This window comes from Lepidochelys kempii, chromosome 7 (assembly GCF_965140285.1).
Source record: "Lepidochelys kempii isolate rLepKem1 chromosome 7, rLepKem1.hap1, whole genome shotgun sequence".
Classification (NCBI taxonomy): Eukaryota; Metazoa; Chordata; order Testudines; family Cheloniidae; genus Lepidochelys; species Lepidochelys kempii.
This window is the reverse complement of record NC_136386.1, coordinates 47,095,348-47,117,197: the sequence shown is the minus strand read 5'-3', so window position 1 is coordinate 47,117,197 and position 21,850 is coordinate 47,095,348.

Sequence of the window (21,850 nt, the reverse complement as noted above, 5' to 3'; positions counted from 1 at the left end):
TCTGGTGGCTTCCTTGACTCATATCTATCTCTATAACTTAGGGTTCATTTAGGTCGTTTCCTAGAGAATGGTTTCATGGGGTCCTCCTAAACTGGAGAAGGTTACTGGGGGTTTGTCTTTAGTATAGCTTATGTACATACTCTACGAACTGAGCATTTGAGCTTGTTCCAGAATCTGGGGTGAGCCTATGTTGTGAAAACTGAAATGCTCAAAATAGCACATCCATGTGAATGGACACAGGGTGCTAAAATTAAATTAACCCCTCCGGAGCCTCGGGGAATGCAGGGGAGCGGGCCTCCCTTGGTAGGGTTGGGAAGGAGGTAGGTGGTATAGGATATTGCTCTTCTCATTCGATCCCTCCCCCATGGCTCTCTTGGCTCTATCACTGTTAATCTAAAGTGGCTAATTTTAAATGAAGCTACCCTCCCCTGACATGAATCTCCCTATGGCACTGAAATTAAATGTAGACTATAATTTGGCATTTGAGAAGTGAGAGGGATGGTAGCCCTAAGGGAAAAGATAACAGCTTGGCTCTTTGTGTTAAATAGCTGTCTGCAAGCCTCAAACTGCTGAATGAGCTTTAGACCACTCCTGGGCAGGCAGCCAAGAGCAGGGACCTGGCTTCAGCTACATCTCATTTACAGCAGGAAGTTCCGACTGGGACCTGCAGGGCAGCACAGGACTTGTGTCCACATTTTGCCTCACACATGGATTGGGGTTTTTTTAACAGCATCAGATAAAAAGATATCACCGGCTCCCCATGCTCCATGAGCGAATGTATCGAAAACAGCACTTTGTACCCAAGCCAAGGCTTCAGATGGCATCTGATTTCTGCTTGCCATGCTCTGGAAAGTGATGGGCTGGTGGCTCTGGCTGGAGCCAGGTGTTCATGGGACAGATGCTTTGTAAGTTTTCCCTTAACACTCTGTCAGCGCTCCTCAGCATCCCTAGATATTTCCATGCTGGGGCTCTTGTGAGCAGAAACTGCCAGCTGTGCTGTACTACATGGTGGATCAGAGATGTGAACTGCCATCCCTTAGAGAATGGGATGAGGCCCCACCAAACTCATTTCACTAATGGCCTAATTTGGACCCCAGGACCGCTGAGATGAAAAGATCCAGAGCCTCCAAGGTTTAGCAGCCTCAATCAGCTGTCTGAACTCTCTCTTCCTCTGCATGCTGAGAAACCAGCATAACCCAGAGGCAATGCTGCCCCAGACTGCCATTCTAGTAACACATGTCCCCGCTGCTATAGTTAAGCGTCTGCCAGGCTCCCAATTAAAACTCTGAGTACTCTGTGCTTCTGGATTGACACCAGCCACACATGTTCACACGGGCAGAGACCTTATTTGGTTAAAAGGGAACTGGATTCATGATCTCACAGCAGAGCTCTTCCCAACTCCCTCAACTGCATCAATTCTTACAGTCCCTGATGTTCTTAAAGTCCCAATGCCTGAAGTCATATGAGAATCTCTGCTTGCATTTAAATTCAAGTGATGTTTCTAGCCCTCCAGTTTGAAAACGTGAGCTCTAAAGGCTCAAACCAGGAAGAGCTTTGGGATCCTGAAGGCTTAAGAGCTCTATAGAACTTTAAGAGGCTCACGGTAAATGTCCCATTCACAGAAAGCGGCTGTGCCCTACGCTCTGAACATCTTTTGTAGACGTGATATCTTCTGCTCCTAAGATGATCTGTGTAATTCTTTATGGGAAGGTCTTCTGTGAGATTGAGCGCTCTTCAACCTTCAGTGCTTCCTAAACTGAAACTGAAACACCATCTGCATGCAGATCAAGTCATCCACCCCCAAAATGCATCCACCTCTGGGGTGGGACACAGCAGTAATTTAACAGTGTGTGGAAGCCCAGGGCAGGTAGTGAAGAACTTTGCCTCTACCTGAGATCAAACAAGGAAGCTTCAGGAGGGATGATGCATTTATCCAAGCTGGAATCTAGACCATTCACTAGGGTTAATATCCTTATCCTTGTGACCATTAAAAGTCTTCTGGCACTTTTTACAAGTGGTCAGGAGGACCTTGGTTGATATCTCATCTGAATGACAATACCTCCAGCAGCGCAGCACCCCATAGCCCCACGCTGGGGCATTGACTCAGGGGCAAAAGTGCCACCCTCCTCTTCCCAATACTTAAGTGTTTCTTGGAGATCTCCGGTCCAAGGGTCTACCCAGCCCAAGCCTGCTGGTGGGATCACAGCACAAGATGGCATAGCTGGCTGTGGCTGTATACCCCCTTCTGGGGGATGATGAAAAGCACAGGTGGAAAGTACAGTTCATGGAGATGAATGCAGGCACCTGGGTGGATATTTGGCATGGTTAACCCCCTCATAGCACAATCAACTCACATGCAAATGTGATTCCTTTTGTAATCTGCAGGTTTAGAAGCCACCAGCTAGATTTCCAAATACTAGCTCTTCAAAAACCAAGTTCCTGATTCAGGATATAGGCCAGCCTCTTACTAATGGGGGTTTGGAGGGAACTTTCTTTGGGGGGCCAGTTATCCCATTTTGCTTATGCAGGGTTTCTTGCATCTCCCCTTTGAAGCAGCTGGGACTGGCTATTGTGGAAGGGCTAGATGGACCCCTGGTGTGATCGACTCTGGCGATCCCTATGTTCCTGTTTTGTCCTTGTGTTCACCTGATGCACTGGACTGTCTCCGAAGGCACAGGAGCCTGGGATGGCTTGTGACCTGTACTGTGAGCCTGTGCAAAGCTGGATTTCCACTGCCAATGGATCAGCAGGGCAGTTTAGCTTTGGGTATAACGCAGGCTGGGTCCATTCAACATCTGAGCAGACCATCATACCAACTGAGCAACTTTCATCAGGGTCCCCTGTGGTGCCATGGGGTTGTTTCCTACCCCTGGGCATGCATTCCAAAGCCAGTAGCACTGGCACTGCTGTATGCTGAGGGCACGGCTGAGGGCATACAGCTCCCTCAGCTGCAATCCCTGAGAGTCCTTGACAGTGTGTCTGTGGAGGAGCAGGGAGGGGAGCGGCTTCTGCAGCCCTGCCTGACTGCATACCCTCTTGTGTAAATCTTTCATTACCTGCAACGCTTTTGTCTGCCTTGAATCTTCCTGAGGGAGCCTATAAACCATCCATCGTGGCTCCCCCACCCTCCCTCCCTTCATAGGCCCACCGGTGCCATGGCAACAGGAGATAGCACTCGCCAGCACACCATGCGCCACTTGTCTCCTCTGGTGTCCTGGTGTGAAGGAGAGGGGTGGGCTCCCGCAGAGCTGAGGGCTTCGCTCCAGAGTGGGTTAAGCAGGTTTGAAATCAGGGCCTAGATACAGAGCCCCACCAAGCCACAGGTTGCTCGTCTGAGCCACTTGTGCCCATGACACCTGCAAGGCTTTCCTCCAACCCCCAGCATCCTGGTGGGAGTCACAGGGCCATAAAGTCCCCTGACCGCTGTTCTCCGACAGCTGCACTGGCGTCTGGTTCCCAATGCTGGTTCCCAATGCAGCTCAAATCCCTGATAAAGCTGGTGGCTGGCGTTCTGACGGCCTGAGAGATGCCTCCCTCTCCAGCAAGAGCTGGGGTCAGCTTGGCCGCTGTTGCTAATTGTCTTCAGCGCCAAGTTTTGGGGGAAGAAATAAGGCCTTGCTGGAGAGTCCTCTGCTCTGGAATTTGCTTTGCTCCCTGCTCTGAGAGAGGCCAAGTCACATCCAGACACAGCGGAAGTTTCTGCTTTTTCCACCTGCTCTGGCCCACTGCCTAGAGAGTGGTAATGTGCTGGTTCCCAGGGGGCTGTTCCTCTGAGGCAGATGCTGGTCAGCTGGTTGTGCGTTTGCTTGTTTGTTTTAAATCAAATGGGCCTGAGTCTGGAGAACTAAATCCCAGCCCCCTGGAACGATGGGAATTTAGATCTGGATTCAAAGATCGTGCCTCGACGCCATCCCTGTGAGATGAAACCAAAGGAGGGGATCTGAACCCTCCAGAACGCTGGGGTAGTTTGGATCCCTTCACCATCCTCTGATGGTTTCTGTATGAGGAAAGGTTTCTAGTCTACAGGGAGATGTGGGGAGAGAGAATATAAGGGCCAGATCCTCAGGTGGTTTTAACTGATGTAGCTTCACTGATGTCACCTTTCCCCTCAGGTGTAACCCGTTTCTGAGTGCACTTGCTTATGTTTTTGCCAATCTTCCCTGCCACCTCCCCTTTCCTCTCCCATGTACTATCTTAATGCCTCACCATTCCTTGGCACCATGCCCAGGTGTGTGAAACCTTCTCTCTACTCTGCCACTCTGTGGCAACTACCCTGTGACGCTCTGTGTGATGGAAGCTCTAGCGAAGGATGTTGTCTCCTGGATCCCTGTCCTCCCAACTCTCTGAGGGGCAAAGCAGCCCCATTCCCACCCCCTCTGCAGCCACAGGGAGCCCAGTCACAAACCTGTTTCAGGAATGTGTCTTTGCGGGCCTCATCCAAAACTGGGTGAAATCACTGGGAAGGCTCCCATTGACTCCAGACTTTAGAGCAAGTCCTGAATTTCCCACTGCTCCCATCTGTGAAGGGGACTCATTCACAGGAGTTGAGCTTTCTGCCCTGTCAGGATTTCTAGCCAGCAACTGTTTGGTGCCATTTGGCTGTGAGATCAGTCTGTACCATGCAGGTAACAAATGAGAGCATCTGACAGAGCCAGTGGGCCCAGGCTAAGAACATTGCACCATTGAGTAGCAGAGATAAAGATGTGGTAGGCTAGCAAGTGGCTAATCAATGAAAGCCCATTTCAAACTATCTGTCTAATCTGTGTACTGATCGAGTGCCCATCACCCTGGTATCTGAGCACCTGCTCCTCACTTCCAGATAAGTAACATTTCTGCTTGTGTGGGGCCCAGATGTCCCCAGCTAGAGTCGGTCAGAAAAAGTTAATCAAAACAATTTTCTGGTGGGAAAATGCTGTTTGGATTCAATCAAAATTTTTCATAATTGGATTGATTTTTGATTAATTAAAAAAAATTCCAGTGGAAAACACTTTTTCAAACTGTCAAAATATCCTGCTTCAGTATTTTTGGGATGAAAAGTTTAAGATTTCCATTTTGAAATGATTTTTCATCTTAAAATTTACTATATATTAAAAGATGGGGGAAGGGTCAAAACTCCAGTGAAATACTCTGAATTTATCAAAGCAAAAATATTTCAGAATTTCCTTTTGGAAAAAAATTTGAAATTTTGACCCAGTTTTGGATGGAAAAGGCTGAAATCTCCATTTTTTTTTTCAGGATGGGAAATCTATTTTCCAACCAGCTCTACCCTGGACTCCTTCACAGCTCAAAGGACACTGGGTCTTTGGTTCCCAGATGAGCCCCTGTTGCAGACAGGAGAAGGAATGGGTGGTGCTGGGCTGGGCTGGGAGAGTGAAGGGGGTGCTAAATTCCATGGTCACCTGCAGAATCAATCTACTGAGGACTAGACCTGGGGAACTAGGATAAAGGGACAGGAGCTAGGAGGAAGCAACTGAAGACAAGATGTGGGTTGTAGCTGAGCTGAGCTGAAAAAATTCCCTTATCCTGAGCAAGTGAGGCACTTAGCTGGGATCTAGCTTTCCAAAGCATTGTGGGCATCTGGATCCAGGTTTTCTGTCTGGCCCACAATAGAATTGGGGGAAAGCCACCAAACTTTGATCTTATCTCCAGCCCGGACAAGTGGACAGTTCTGCCACAACTCAGAGTGAGCTCCCATCACTTAAGTGGAAAGGTCATGGGCAGCAGCCCTTTGCGCTAATAAGAGAAGGAGAGAGGATTGGGGGAAATCATCCAGTGTGAGCAACTAGACTGAGGGAGCCAGACTCCTAGAAAGGGAATTTCCCCTGGCAGATCACACCAGACAGTGGTTGAGGAGCTATGAAGCCTGTGCAAGCCCCACTGTGCTGCAGATGTTCCACACTGTGTGACTTCATTTGAACCTACTGGAGACATGCAGGCCAAATGCTAGCAGCTTTGTGGCTGGCGTGTAAAGGCAGGAGATGGTACTGGAAGACTCTTCTGAGCCCTGTGAAGGAGGCAGTCCAAATCCTAGAGCTCACATTCCCTAAGCACAAGTACGAGGGGATCAGTGGGTGGAAGTGTGACCTAGTGCTTAGGATGGTGGCCTAGGACTTGTGGAAAGTGGGGTTCAATTTCCTGCTCTGCCACAGACTTCTTGTCAGATCTCGGGTAAGTCACTTATCCTCTCTGCCTTACTTTCTCTCTCTGAAAACTTATCTTTGATTAAAGATTGTCAGGTGCTCAGATACTACAGTAGTGGGAGCTAGAAGATAGTGCCAGACATTCCTAAAGAAGGTGGGGGGCCATGATTGCGCCTCCTGAACGAGCTGTGGTCTGAGGCCAGGCTAGAAGGTAAACTTGTGTGCTTTTATAGGCTGTAACACTGGCCATCCCTGCATGTGCTTCCCCAGGGGCATTCTACCAGCCTTTGCTCTGCCTAAGTGGAATGAATCCAGCTGCTGCTGTTAGTGTGATTGCCCCTCGTGCTCCTCCCCTGCCACGTTCTGGCCTGTACTGCAGCCACGTCCGCAGTGTGATAAGCGGGCAGAGAACCACAGAGTAGAGTTGGATAAAATTTTACCCATCAGACTTTTTTTTTTTTCATGGAGAAATGACCTTGTTTGAACACTGGAAATTTTTTTTGCTACAAATCTTAACTTTTTTTTAAAATTTCCTTCCCCCCCCCCCCCCAACAAAACTGGAAAATAAAAAGCTTAGGGTATGTCTACACTGTGAAATTAGGTCGAATTTATAGAAGTCGGTTTTGTAGAAATCGGTTTTATATATTAGAGTGTGTGTGTCTACACAGAAAATGCTCTAAGTGCATTAAGTGCATTAACTCGGCAGAGCGCTTCCACAGTACCGAGGCTAGAGTCGACTTCCAGAGCATGGCACTGTGGGTAGCTATCCCACAGATCCCGCAGTCTCCGCTGCCCATTGGAATTCTGGCTTGAGATCCCAATGCCTGATGGGGCTAAAACATTATCGCGGGTGGTTCTGGATACCTATCGTCAGGCCCCCGTTCCCTCCCTCCCTCCGTGAAAGCAAGGGCAGACAATCGTTTCGCGCCTTTTTTCCTGAGTTACCTGTGCAGACGCCATACCACGGCAAGCATGGAGCCTGCTCAGCTCACTGTCACCGTATGTCTCCTGGGTGCTGGCAGACGCGGTACTGCATTGCTACACAGCAGCAGCAACCCATTGCCTTGTGGCAGCAGACGGTGCAATAGGACTGGTAGCCGTCATCGTCATGTCCAAGGTGCTCCTGGTCGCCTGTGTGAGATCGATCAGGAGCGCCTGGGCAGACATGGGCGCAGGGACTAAATTTGGAGTGACTTGGTCAAGTCATTCTCTTTAGTCCTGCAGTCAGTCCTATTGAACCATCTTATGGTGAGCAGGCAGGTGATACAGATTGCTAGCAGTCCTATTGCATCATCTTCTGCCGGGCAGGCAAGAGATGAGGATGGCTAGCAGTCCTATTGTACCATCTTCTGCCGAGCAGCCATGAGATGTGGATGGCATGCAGTCCTTCTGCACCGTCTGCTGCCAGCCAAAGATAAAAGATAGATGGAATGTATCAAAAGAAGAAATAGACCAGATTTGTTTTGTACTCATTTGCAAACCCCACCCCCCGTCTAGGGGACTCATTCCTCTAGGTCACACTGCAGTCACTCACAGAGAAGGTGCAGCGAGGTAAATCTAGCCATGTATCAATCAGAGGCCAGACTAACCTCCTTGTTCCAATAAGAACAATAACTTATGTGCACCATTTCTTATTGGAACCCTCCATGAAGTCCTGCCTGAAATACTCCTTGATCTAAAGCCACCCCCTTTGTTGATTTTAGCTCCCTGTAAGCCAACCCTGTAATCCGTGTCGTCAGTCTCCCCTCCCTGCGTCAGAGCAACGGCAAACAATCGTGCATCTGAGTTGAGAGTGCTGTCCAGAGCAGTCACAATGGAGCATTCTGGGATAGCTCCCGGAGGCCAATACCGTCGAATTGTGTCCACAGTACCCCAAATTCGACCCGGCAAGGCCGATTTAAGCGCTAATCCACTTGTCAGGGGTGGAGTAAGGAAATCGATTTTAAGAGCCCTTTAAGTCGAAATAAAGGGCTTCATCATGTTGACAGGTGCAGGTTTACATCGATTTAACGCTGCTAAATTCAACCTAAAGTCCTAGTGTAGACCAGGGCCAAGTTTTTGTTTTATTTTTTCAGGTTTTTGGTTTGGGTTTTTTTTAATCTATCTCTTTTTTTCCCCTCCCACCCCTTACCCCTGTATCTGGCCCTCTTTACCTTCCTCCCCTTCCCCTTTTTCTGTGATGAAATGGATAAAAGGGGGGAAAGTGGCTGCAAGGATTGGGAGTGTGGAAGGAAAACTGAAAAGCCAAAAGTATAAAGAGAAGCAAAACATTTTGAAAATTTGGTTTTTAAATGTAAAATTTCAATTAAAACGGGTGCATCGTCCGTTTTCATAAGCTGCAGCAAGGACGCTGTCTCCGTAACTTCTTGCCAAGAAAAAAAGTTGTTCCCTTTGCTAAGGGATACATGACCCTGGGGGTTCCTAAAGGAAGCACTGGTTGGAGGAGCAAAAACTAGCGCACTTTTCACCAGTAGCTCTCAGAGTGCTTTATACAGGAGGTCAGTGTCATTATCCCAATTTTAAAGTTGGGGAAACTGAGGCACATATGGGGCAATGAGGAAACCTGAGCAGACCAGTGGCAGAGCTAGACTAGAACCAGGTCTCCTTAGTTCAAGTACAGCACATTACCCTCTAGGCCACACTAGTTAGATTTTTGCTATGTTGGGAAACCACACTGTTTGGCCACCGTGGCAAGCTGCAGGTGACCATGCAGAGCTCATCAGCAGAGGTGACCATGATGGAGTCCCAGAATCGCAAAAGAGCTTCAGCATGGACCGAACGGGAGGTACGGGATCTGATCGCTCTATGGGGAGAGGAATCTGTACTATCAGAACTCCGTTCCAGTTTTGGAAATGCCAAAACATTTGTCAAAATCTCCCAGGGCATGAAGGACAGAGGCCATAACAGTAACCCGAAGCAGTGCCGTGTGAAACTTAAGGAGCTGAGGCAAGCGTACCAGAAAACCAGAGAGGCGAATGGCCACTCCAGGTCAGAGCCCCAAACATGCCGCTTCTATGATGAGCTGCATGCCATTTTAGGGGGTTCAGCCACCACTACCCCAGCCGTGTTGTTTGACTCCTTCAATGGAGATGGAGGCAACACGGAAGCAGGTTTTGGGGATGAGGAAGATGATAGCTCACAGCAAGCAAGCGGAGAAACCGGTTTTCCTGACAGCCAGGAACTGTTTCTCACCCTGGACCTGGAGCCAGTACCCCCTGAACCCACCCAAGACTGCCTCCTGGACCCGCCAGGTGGAGAAGGGACCTCTGGTGAGTGTACCTTTTAAAATAGTATACATGGTTTAAAAGCAAGCATGTTTAATGATTAATTTGCCCTGGCATTCGTGGCTCTCCTGGATATACTCCCAAAGCCTTTGCAAAAGGTTTCTGGGGAGGGCAGCCTTATTCCATCCACCATGGTAGGACACTTTACCACTCCAGGCCAGTAGCATGTACTCGGGAATCATTGTAGAACAAAGCATTGCAGTGTAGGTTTGTTGGCGTTCAAACAACATCCATTCTTTATCTCTCTGTGTTATCCTCAGGAGAGTGATATCATTCATGGTCACCTGGTTGAAATAGAGTGCTTTTCTTAAGGGGACATTCAGAGGTGCCCGTTCCTGCTGGGCTGTTTGCCTGTGGCTGAACAGAAGTGTTCCTTGCTGTTAGCCATAGGGAGGGTGGAGGGGCTCGCCACGCGGTCAGGGGGAAGGCAAAATGTGACCTTGGAACGAAAGCACATGTGCTATGTATGTAATGTTAACAGCAAGGTTTACCATGAAAGAGTGTACCCATTGTTCTATAAAATGTGTCTTTTTAAATACCACTGTCCCTTTTTTTTTTCTCCACCAGCTGCATGTGTTTCAAGGATCAAAGGATCTTCTCCTTCCCAGAAGCTAGTGAAGATTAGAAGGTGAAAAAAATGCACTCGTGATGAAATGTTCTCTGAGCTCATGCTGTTCTCCCACACTGACAGAGCACACATGAATGCATGGAGGCAGACAATGTCAGAGTGCAGGAAAGCACAAAATGATTGGGAGGAGAGGTGGCGGGCTGAAGAGAGTAAGTGGCGGGCTGAAGAGAGAACTGAAGCTGAAAGGTGGTGGCAGCATGATGAGAGGAGGCAGGATTCAATGCTGAGGCTGCTGGAGGATCAAACTAATATGCTCCAGCGTATGGTTGAGCTGCAGGAAAGGCAGCAGGAGCACAGACTGCCACTACAGCCCCTGTGTAACCAACCGCCCTCCTCCCCAAGTTCCATAGCTTCCTCACCCAGACACCCAAGAACGCGGTGGGGGGCCTCCGGCTACCCAGCCACTCCACCCCAGAGGATTGCCCAAGCAACAGAAGGCTGGCATTCAGTAAGTTTTAAAGTTTTAAACTTTTAAAGTGCTGTGTGGTCTTGTCCTTCCCTCCTCCACCACCCTTCCTGGCCTACGTTGGTAGTTATCCCCCTATTTGTGTGATGAATTAATAAGGAATGCATGAATGTGAAGCAACAATGACTTTATTGCCTCTGCAAGCAGTGATTGAAGGGAGGAGGGGAGGGCGGTTGGCTTACAGGGAAGTAGAGTGAAACAAGGGGTGGGGGGTTTCATCAAGGAGAAACAAACAGAACTTTCACACCATAGCCTGGCCAGTCATGAAACTGGTTTTCAAAGCTCCTGTGATGCATACCGCGCCCTCCTGTGCTCTTCTAACCGCCCTGGTGTCTGGCTGCGCGTAACCAGCAGCCAGGCGATTTGCCTCAACCTCCCATCCAGCCATAAACGTCTTCCCCCTTACTCTCACAGATATTGTGGAGTGCACAGCAAGCAGTAATAACAGTGGGAATATTGGTTTTGCTGAGGTCTAACCGAGTCAGTAAACTGCGCCAGCGCGCTTTTAAATGTCCAAAGGCACATTCTACCACCATTCTGCACTTGCTCAGCCTGTAGTTGAACAGCTCCTGACTATTGTCCAGGCTGCCTGTGTACGGCTTCATGAGCCATGGCATTTAGGGGTAGGCTGGGTCCCCAAGGATAACTATAGGTGTTTCAACATCCCCAATGGTTATTTTCTGGTCTGGGAATAAAGTCCCTTCCTGCAGCTTTTGAAACAGACCAGAGTTCCTGAAGATGCAAGCGTCATGTACCTTTCCCTGCCATCCCACGTTGATGTTGGTGAAATGTCCCTTGTGATCCACCAGTGCTTGCAGCACTATTGAAAAGTACCCCTTGCGGTTTATGTACTTGCGGGCTTGGTGCTCTGGGGCCAAGATAGGGATATGGGTTCCGTCTGTGGTCCCACCACATTTAGGGAATCCCATTGCAGCAAAGCCATCCACTATGACCTGCACATTTCCCAGGGTCACTACCCTTGATATCAGCAGACCTTTGATTGAGTTGGCTACTTGCATCACAACAGCCCCCACAGTAGATTTGCCCACTCCAAATTGATTCCCGACTGACTGGTAGCTGTCTGGCTTTGCAAGCTTCCACAGGGCTTTTGCCACTCGCTTCTCAACTGTGAGGGCTGCTCTCATCTTGGTATTCTTGCGCCTCAGGGCAGGGGAAAGAAAGTCACAAAGTTCCATGAAAGTGCCCTTATGCATGCAAAAGTTTTGCAGCCACTGGGAATCGTCCCAGACCCGCAACACTATGCGGTCCCACCAGTCTGTGCTTGTTTCCTGGGCCCAGAATCGGCGTTCCACCGCATGAGCCTGCCCCATTAGCACCATGATGCCCACATTGCCAGGGCCCGTGCTTTGAGAGAAGTCTGTGTCCATGTCCTCATCACTCTCGTCATCGCCTACTCGCCTGGTTTCGCTTTGCCAGGTTCTGGTGCTGCATATACTGCTGAATAATGCATGTGGTGTTTAATGTGCGCCTAATTGCCAAAGTGATCTGAGCGGGCTCCATGCTTGCCATGGTATGGCGTCTGCACAGAAAAAAGGCGCGGAACAACTGTCTGCCGTTGCCCTGACAGAGGGAGGGGCAACTGACGACATGGCTTACAGGGTTGGCTTACAGGGAATTAAAATCAACAAAGGGGGTGGCTTTGTGAGAAACTGAATGGCCCCCTCAAGGATAGAACTCAAAACTGGGTTTAGCAGGCTGTTGATTTCACAGAGGGAGGGAGGGAGGGAGGGAGGAGAAAATGAATACAAAACAAATCTGGTCTATTTCTTGTTTTGAGCCACTTCATCTATCTTTATACATCTTGCTGGCAGCAGACTGTGCAGTACGACTGCTAGCCATCGTCATCTCCTGGGTGCTCGGCAGAAGACGGTGCAGTATGACTACTGGCCATCGTCTTCTGCTAGCTGCAGATTAAAAGACAGTGCACTGCCGGTAGGACTCAATCGCCATGAGACGAAACAAGGGAAATGACCTGGCTGAGTCATTCCCATGTTTGCTCAGGCACCCGGTTAAAAGAGCACCCAGGACTACGTCAACGACGGCTACCAGTCATACTGCACTGTCTGCTCCTGAAAGGCAGTAAACTGCTGCTGTGTAGCAATGCGGTACCACGTCTGCCAGCACCCAGGAGACATACGGTGACGGTTAGCTGAGTGGGCTCCATGCTTGCCGTGGTATGGCGTCTGCACAGGTAACTCAGGAAAAAGGCGCAAAATGATTGTCTGCCCTTGCTTTCACAGAGGGAGGGAGGGAACGGGGGCCTGACGATATGTACCCAGAACCACCCGCGACAATGTTTTAGCCCCATCAGGCATTGGGATCTCAAGCCAGAATTCCAATGGGCAGCGGAGACTGCGGGAACTGTGGGATAGCTACCCACAGTGCAACGCTCTGGAAGTCGACGGTTGCCTCGGTACTGTGGACACACTCCGCCGACTACATGCACTTAGAGCATTTGTGTGGGGACAAACACAATCGACTGTATAAAAACGTTTTCTACAAAACCGACTTCTATAAATTCGACCTAATTTCGTAGTGTAGACATACCCTAAAGACTAAAGTGTGACTGTTTTGGGACAGATGAATGTGACTCCATCAATCCTGAGAGTTCATTTAGCTAGAGGTCCGGGAAATGCTTGGGTTAACTAAGGGCTAACTGCGGTGCTGAAGATGGAGAAAGTTTGATTGTAGGAGTTATCCCAACTAGCAAACTGGGATGACAGGGGGCTCAGTTTATAAAGCTGTGTCTGTCTTGATTCCTTGTTCTGATGGGGCCCAAGAAAGTGGCAACAGCAAGACCACATAGAGGCTTAAAGCCCAAAGTCCCTTGGTCACATAACTAGCTTAGAAAACCTCTTTAGTAGGCATTAAGTAATTCAGTGCAGAGCTCCGAGTTAGGTCGCCTGTCTAGAATTCTGCACTTGGCACTTTCAGGTTTTTTACTGTGGTTACATTCTGTCTCTGGCACAGCAGGGGGATGACAGCACTGCTGGGTTTTATTGCTGGCAAAGTCAAGCAACAAACAATTTCCACTTTTCAATCAAGGAATATATAAGTACAAGCAAACACATTGATGTACATTTATTATGCATCTCTAAATGTACATGCACTTGTAGACAAACTGCTTCAGGTGTAATGATGTGTGTACTTGCAGTATGTAATTCAGCACTAGATGTCTCTGTGAGCTGTAGAGGGTACAGCCTCTGGTAAACAAGGCTGACAAAGCTGGCACTTGAGCTGTGCAGAAGACTGTAGTTATAGCTGTTTTCTTTAATAAACCCCTCCTATTTAAGATGGATTGTGATCCCAGATAGCATGGCAAAAGGCATGGGCGCCAGGTCCCTGGTAGTTTGGCAACATAGTGTCGCAAATTTTGTGCACTCTTATTGTGTAATACACTGGTTCTCAAACTTTTGTACTCGTGACCCCTTTCACATAGCAAGCCTCTGAGTACAACCCCCTCTTATAAATTAAAAACACATTTTTATATATTTAACATCATTATAAATGCTAGAGGCAAAACACGGTTTGGGTGTGGGCTGACATCTCACAAACCCAATGTAATAATCTTGTGACCCCCTTGAGGGGTCCCAACCCCCAGTTTGAGAACCCCTGCTGTAATATGCCTGCTGTACTGGGCAAAATTCTCCTCCAGTTCCTGTGTTCAATGGATCATGTCACTTCTCTGCTGATTGCATTGGAAGATCAGCAGAACATGGCAGCATGAAGTGCTGTAGTAGAGGAGCAGGAGTGAATCAGTTAAAGGTGCCGTGTGTGTGAGTTGGAGCTCCCGATTCATTTGCTGGCTGGATTAGCAAAGAATGCAGTTGGCTGGCATGACGGGCATAGTGAATGCTAAAGCTCACCCGGCAGCCGCAGCCAGATTCCAAGTGCTGTCTGTACAATCCAGTGTCCTCGCCGCCACTCCAGCACAAATGTGTGCTCACTCCATTCTTGACGAAGAGACACAGCCATCTTATCTACACACGGGGCGCTCTATTTCCACCACTTCCAAGAGAAAGGGATGGGGGAGGAGGTGAGATGAGCAGGAGAATGAGATCAGAAAGAGAGGGAAGGATCCATCTTATGCGCCATCCCTACTTCTACTCACCATTCCCTTCCTACTTGTGGTACAGATCAGGACAAAGGACAGTGAGCAGTGGGACGAGTGTGGCCATCGCTGGGACCTAGAGCCCGGGCAGTGAGTGTGGACAAAGAATGGGTGAGGAAGGAGGGGAATACAGGAGGCTCCTGTAAGCTGAAGGGCAGTGGAGAGTGCAGGGTGGGAGTCAGATGGACAGGACGGGGAGATCCCTGCTTCTGAAAAGAGAGGCCCTCCAGGACGACAGGCCTAGAACAGCCCCTGCTCTCAGTGGCTCTGGCAAGGGAACATCTGCCTCTTTTTGGAAGCTATTGTCTCCTCCTAAAGAGGGGCTGCAGCATGCCCAGCTTCCTCGGGCCAACCCTAGTGCACAGCTGGCACGACTGAGTCTGTGCAGGTTGCACTGCCCCTGTGTTCTGGGTGGCTGCCTCATCCCTTCTCATGGGAGTGATGTATATACAGCACCTGCTGGATTCATGTGTCTCTCCCACTCCTGCCTGCTCTGGAAATAGAGCAGCTGGGGTGGGGCAGAGGCATGATGCATGGGGCAGGGCAGAGGGATGGCATACGGGGCAGAAGGCTGACATTTAGGACAAAGCTGATATGTAGTATATTTTTTCGCAGGCACTCTTGGGCTTGATGAGGAAACATCAAGGGATCTCATCATGAGTGGAGGCTGAGAGCAGATAGACAGAGACCACATAGTCTGGGCCAGTCCTGTTGCCCTTGCGGACCCTGCAGGGCAGCTGGGACTCCAAATTTCAGGGCCCTGGGGGGAGCCCACCTCAGATTGGGAATAGCTGTCATGAGGTGGGCAAAGGCAGGAAGGCCCCTGTTCTGTGCTGTCATGGAGCCTGATGGGACACTGTCCTGAAGGTAAGTCTATTTTCTTAACAGCTGGTGTGCACGTCTCGGGATCTTCCCAGTCCTTCCTGACTGGGGGCTCACTAGAATCTTCACAGTCACCAGGTCCCCCCAAAGTACCTGGCTGTAAGAAAAATACATTTAAATATGCCCCTCACCCTGCTGAACTGAATGCCTTCCCAAGGTCCCCCTCGCTTTCTCTCTCTCTCTCCCAGGGGTGAGGATAAAAGCTTGACATTTCTTAGCAATAGAGCGACTGCATTATCCCCACAACCACTGCTGCCATGCCACCTTCCCACCCCGTCGACGCCTGTCTGTCATTCAGCCTGATGGCCCCCCCCGATTAGCATTTTAATTATTTTAATTACCTTGTTTGCCAGCTTATCTCCGAGCTCAAATCCGACCGTGTGTGCGCACACACAGACGCCGACTTTTATCTCCAGCCCTCTGTGGCCGCCATTAGCATTTCCGCTCCCGTGTCTCGTTGTGGAAAAGAGAAATTAGCATTTGTTCCTCTCGTTTCTGTTGTGATTGCCACTGGAACAATAGCTCGCTTCCTCAGCTCATCTTTGTTCAGGGTCACTTTATTCTCCGAGCAGAATGGGGCTAATTTATCTCTATTTTCTCCCCTCCGTATCCATTTCAAACAAAGGCACTGAGAGATTAAAAATAATACAAAGCTCCTGTGGAGGCCAATGCCATTTAAGGCTCATTAGCCTGTACACCATTACAGCATTTTACCTTCCAAGGCGCAGCTTGGACCAGGCTGCCTGGGCATCTTGCTATGCGGAGTGGCACGTTCCCTGGGGAATGGGGAAGGCCCCAATGAAGAGGGTAGGTGACAGCTGAAGAGGCAGCATAGGGGGGACAAGGAAGCTATGTGCCCACTGAGAGCTGGAGACTAAATCTGATGGGAAAATGTCTCTTCTTACAGAAAACTTCAGCAAAACCTACCATATTTGTCTCAGTGGAAAACTAGCTTTTTGGTGAAAAACGGAAAACCAGAGAACCTTCTGCTGAAAACTGCCAGCCGCCCCTGTGTTCCATTTTGGGGGCATTGATTTTCAGATTAAAAAATAAAAAAAGTTCTGAGGAAGGCCAACATTTTTGTCAATTTCTTCCTTAGTTGAAACCCCCCATTTTCTATCTTCTAAAAGAAGCTTCAAAGGAGAATGTGACCACCACGGATGGACACACAGCTTTCTCTGTGACAGACTGGTGGCGGGGCTCCCTCCCTGAAGAGATCAAGGTGTCCTTGAATCTCTACCACCTTCTGATCCAAATCCAAGAACCATCTCTGAACTCTAGCTTTCCGTCCACTGTACAGTAATCATAAGAATTTGAAAATGACTCCTTGCTGCCCTGAGCTGGGAGGGGATAGAGAACCGGCACCAGTGAAACACCTGCTCATCTTCTTGGAAGGCGCTCAGATGCTATGGCGATGAGCAGGAGATAGAAGTCAAAACAGAAGGAGCAAAGGGAACTTTCACCAGGGAGAAACTTGGCCACAATTACACTGTGGGATCCTATTATTCACCAGTCCTTGTGCTGCTGCTTTGCTTAGTGCCCTCAGTGTATCGAGACAAGAATACCTGGTACACAGCAGCAGCAGATCGGTACCGGCTCCCAGCCTGAGCAAACAGTCATGCTACTGATGCACACCTACGGTGGAACTGCAAGCCGCTTCTGTCCTCCTCCCCCATTGAGCACACTGTGCCAGGACTAGGAGCAGTTGCTCTACTACCAAAGCACTTGCGGCAGGGGCTGCAGTCTCAGCTTCCTGTCCCAATTTTAGCCCAAACTCCGTATCAGTCACAGTGCACCAGGGTGAAGCATTGTACAGTGATTTATGCATCTGGGGGAGGGAGGGATGCAGAGCAGAGTGGCTCCCGTGCAAGCACCGGGCTTGCTAAATATTGTCATTAGGGCCCGTGGCCATGAACACTCCATCTTCTTGTGAACCAACTGTGATGCTCCAGCCTGCTAAAATCTGGCTTCTCCTTTGTCAGCACCACACAGCAAAACATTTGCATGCCATGTATGCCCCGCTGTCCTCTGGGTGTCCCCAGCAGTGCGGCGAAAGAGCACAGCGTCTGCTGTTGGGATTGGGAAAGACAACTTTTGGAGAGTAAATCCGCATGGCAGTTCTCGTCCGTTACTAGGCAGCACAAACAGGATACAGGCTAGGGGCCGGTGATACCGAGGGGCTATGGGCAATATTTCGCCTGGCCACCATGAGTGTGCAAAGGAGGAGAGAGGGCCTTTGTACAGAAGCCAGAAGTCCTTATTCCTCCTAGTCAGGCAGTACAAGGTTTCTGTGAATCCAGCCCCACTCGACTCTCCAGGGATGTGGGTCTAGATCCTCAGCATAGCCTCACTGAACGCAAAAGAGTTGTGCTTATTTGCCCCAGCTGAGGATCTAGCAGATTATCTCTCCTCCCTACGAGTGAACCATCTGCTTGGGTTTCCTGGAGAAGTTGTTTGGAGGGTGTAAGAGGGTGGCTTGCCCTTATGGGTTGGAGGGTCAGCCAACCCCCACAGTGAAGGAGCCACAGCTGGGCTGGATCAGGTGATTCCGCTCGCAGAGCAGCAGGAAGCTGCAGTGAGGAGGCAGCTGCAGAGGAGGACGGTTTTGAGAACACCAGAGGCAGGAGGTAAGCTGCAGACGAGGTGGCCCTGAGGACTGAACTCAACCAGCAGAGTAACTGTTTGTGCTGTTTCCAGTTTGGGGGGAAATAGAAAAGTCATAAAAGCCTGAGCTTGAGAGACAGCTGGTTTGTTGTGAATGTAATGGGGGAGCCCTGAAGAGGGGAGGAATAGTTAGCAGACCCCATACAGGCACCCCTAGCTACAAAGGGGTGCATGGGAGGCTGCTGAGCTCACTACAGGGGGAATCCCTCAGGACTTGTCTGAACTCCCTGCTGGATTTATGGCTCTGCCTGCTATTGGAGTGACGCAGCTGTGTGCATAACACTGGGGGAAAATTAGGATGTTAAACTTTAATTTTTAGGGTTTCAAATTAGTAACTGGAAGTTCTTGGTTATCAGGGGACATATTCCCCCACCTCCACCCCGCAAAAAAATTAGCATTCAAATATAATGAGGTTAAAACAAAACAGGGTCCATTTATGATGTCCTCTTTCATTTGAGCCTGTAGGGGGTGTCATCCTCCACAACCAGGAGGGCTAGAAATTGACTTCCTTTTTTAAATGAAAGCTGGATTCTTCCCAAACCCCATGACTCCAGGAGCTGAGGATTTAAAGCAGGAACTAAATATCATGAGGTTAAGCATTGCTGAACAAGCTTCAAGGGCAGGAATGAGGAGAGGGCTCCTGCCACATCAATTGCCCATGATGGGCAGTATTGGTAGGGGTTTCTGATGCCATCTGACTAACAGTTCAACATGGTGCAAGCGTTGTGGCTTCCTCTTAGTCTTGTTACTATGTTTCAAAGAGTTCTGATTTGCTGACACCAGCAGTTGTGTTTAACAGCATGCATACAGAGAAGTTAAATTAAAAACATAAAATACTCTTGCTGCAAGGCTGCAGAATAATGCTGCTTTTATTCTTAGACTCCACACAGTTACCAAAAACAGAGAGAGACAAAGCAGGCTCCTCCCTAAGGCAGAGCAAGGCACAATTCACCCCACCTTGTTCCAAGCTGAGGCTTCCCAGACTAACTGCTGCTAGATCACAGGTTTCTCTACAGGATCCCCTAGCCTGCAAGAAGGAGGGGAAACCCCTAAAATTTAAAGTGACAGCTCGTAATTTTTCCACATCGTTTTCTGAGAACACAGAAGTTGAGTAATACTGCTGTGACAACAGGTACAATTGTCCCAGGGCAAGGACACCGCTACCATCCAGCACAGAGCCTGTACTTTTGTTTTCATCCCCAAGGACGGCTCCTCTTTGACCACAACCCCAAGAGACTTTCCCATCCTCTTTCTCTCTTCTAAAACCTAATTTAAACACTTGACACACTTAACATGTTAATAAAAGGCCTCATACTTCTGATTTATGTCATTAGGGAGAATAGAGTGAATTAAACAAATTCCGGATAAGGATAAATCTCTTCAAAGCCTACCTTTTAATGAGACCAAACTGCGGTTTCCATGCATCCGGCAAAATCCTTTAATACCCAAGAAAGGCATAAATACAATTTCATCAGCCAGAGCAATCAGAGAAATGATCACCAGGTTTCCTAATAGCATCTAAACCTGTTAAATGCATAAATCTTATGCACACAAATGTCTATCAACATAAAGAAGGTCCTCTAGCAAATACTAAACAAAGCTGTCAGCTCTAGCCTGCTGCAATAGATGGCACAGACCAACAGCTGGGTTCTCTAGTCAACATCTTTCATTCTAAACTTAGTGTCCCAAGTTCCCTGTTCCAACTTGCTCAGTAGAGTTACAGTAGATCCTCAGAATTACAAACACCTTGGGAATGGAGGTTGTTTGTAACTCTGAACAAATTGTTATGGCAGTTCTTTCAAAAGTTTACAACTGAACATTGACTTCATATGGCTTTGAAACTTTACTATGCAGAAGAAAAATGCTATTTCCGAGTGTTTACTAGCTTAGGTTTAACACAGCACTGTACTGTATTTGCCCTTTTTGTTTGTTCTGCTGCTGCCTTATTGTGCACTTCTGGTTCCAAATGAGGTGTGTGGTTGACTGGTCAGTTCATAACTCTGGTGTTCGTAACTCTGAGGTTCTGCTGTAGTTGAAGGACTTGTTAGGGATAAGTTATCCAATGAACAGAACACTTTTTTCGGTTTGTGCATTTTTCATGGGCCAATCCCGATTTTTTTTTTTTTGTCAATGCGCTTTTTATCTGCAAGCAAACAGCTTGCACAAACAAACTTAAGCCTACAGGTTGTCTCCTTCAATGTCTGTTTCATATTCATGGTATGTGATCGGTTGCCCTAGTCACATAGCATTGTTTCTGCTCCCTGGCAGCTTAAATGGAACTTTTAATACTCTAGAATAACGAACGGGAAATATTCTTGCTCGTGTACTTGTTTGTACCCTTAACTGCATGCAAATAGGGGCATTCAAGAGAACAATTTTACCAGCTCTTGAACACCAGAGGTACGTGGTAAAGACATGAAATTAGGCATTTGGATTGTCCACGTGTCTCAAATGTGCCTTTAGATGTTCTCACGAAAGTTGCTAGTAATTTGTCAGTTACAGTGTAAGGGATTAAAATCTGTACAGTGCACATGCACACTGGGTTTTGCACAAGGATCTCTTAACTGTTCCAACTGGTTCCACACGTGTGTGTTTGTTTAGCTTAGGGCTCTGCTTCCTTCTATTATAAAGAGTGCATGAAAAGAGGATGAGGCTTTTGTCTCACTGATGGCACAGATGTGCTGTGCCATGCTTTCTCCTGCTCGCTTGCAATATCTGAATATGGAATTTCTTTGTTTCTTTTTCTTTAAAAAAAATAAGTGGGGAAATTACCCCATGGCCTGCTACTTCCCAGAGCGTGGCAGAAAGCCCTGCAGTGTGTGCAATGAGTGAGCGAAACAATTGCCTTTTCCCCATTCCTTGCACTCTTTTCTGTGGCATATGGAACACTTCAGATCCCTGCTTTCTTCTGTGCGCCTTCCCCCCTTAACACACTGACTGCCATGAATTGTCTGATAGGAACCCAGGAGACTGAAATCCACTGTCGAGCCACCGACATGGGCAGCAACTCGGCAATCATTGCTCCAAACCCTGGCCTGAGACCGCCCCTCTGTTGGTGAAACCCTGATTTCAGCAGTGCCAACTGTTTTCTGTGACATCAGCTCCCCCTGCCAAGAAATGGACTGAGCCCCACCAAGTTTTCACATCAGGGTCCGGGAACAGACAGTGAGGCAGCAATGGTAACAAAGGCATGTGCTGATCACAGGTGGAGTTGCAGTTTCCCACCCTCCCCAAGCAGAGCTGTGTTTAAACACCTGTATAGTCCATATGAGTTAATCTAAGGCCTCCTTCTCACCTCTACATTCTCTACCCTGCTCCCTTACGTGTGCATGCACCTCACCCTGGGAAGCCAAAGCTAGTGAGCGAGTCCCATGCACTCTGTGAAATTGGCATGACACTGCAAATAGAGCGGAGAGCCTCCAGACTTCCTGGAGTATGTCTCTGTATTGCTAGTGAGTAGCTGGATGCTTTCAGCCCTGGGCTAGGGCTGTGGCATCCCTTCATGGTTCCTCTTGTCTTCCCCATCAGGAACTGATCTTTGCTGGGGAGCAGAATTGCCAGGGTAGAAGAAATAGCAGCTAGGTTGGAAGCAAGCACTAATTGAAGCTGGAGATGGTAATGGCTTTTGTTAGCACCATAAAGGGTGTGCTGGGT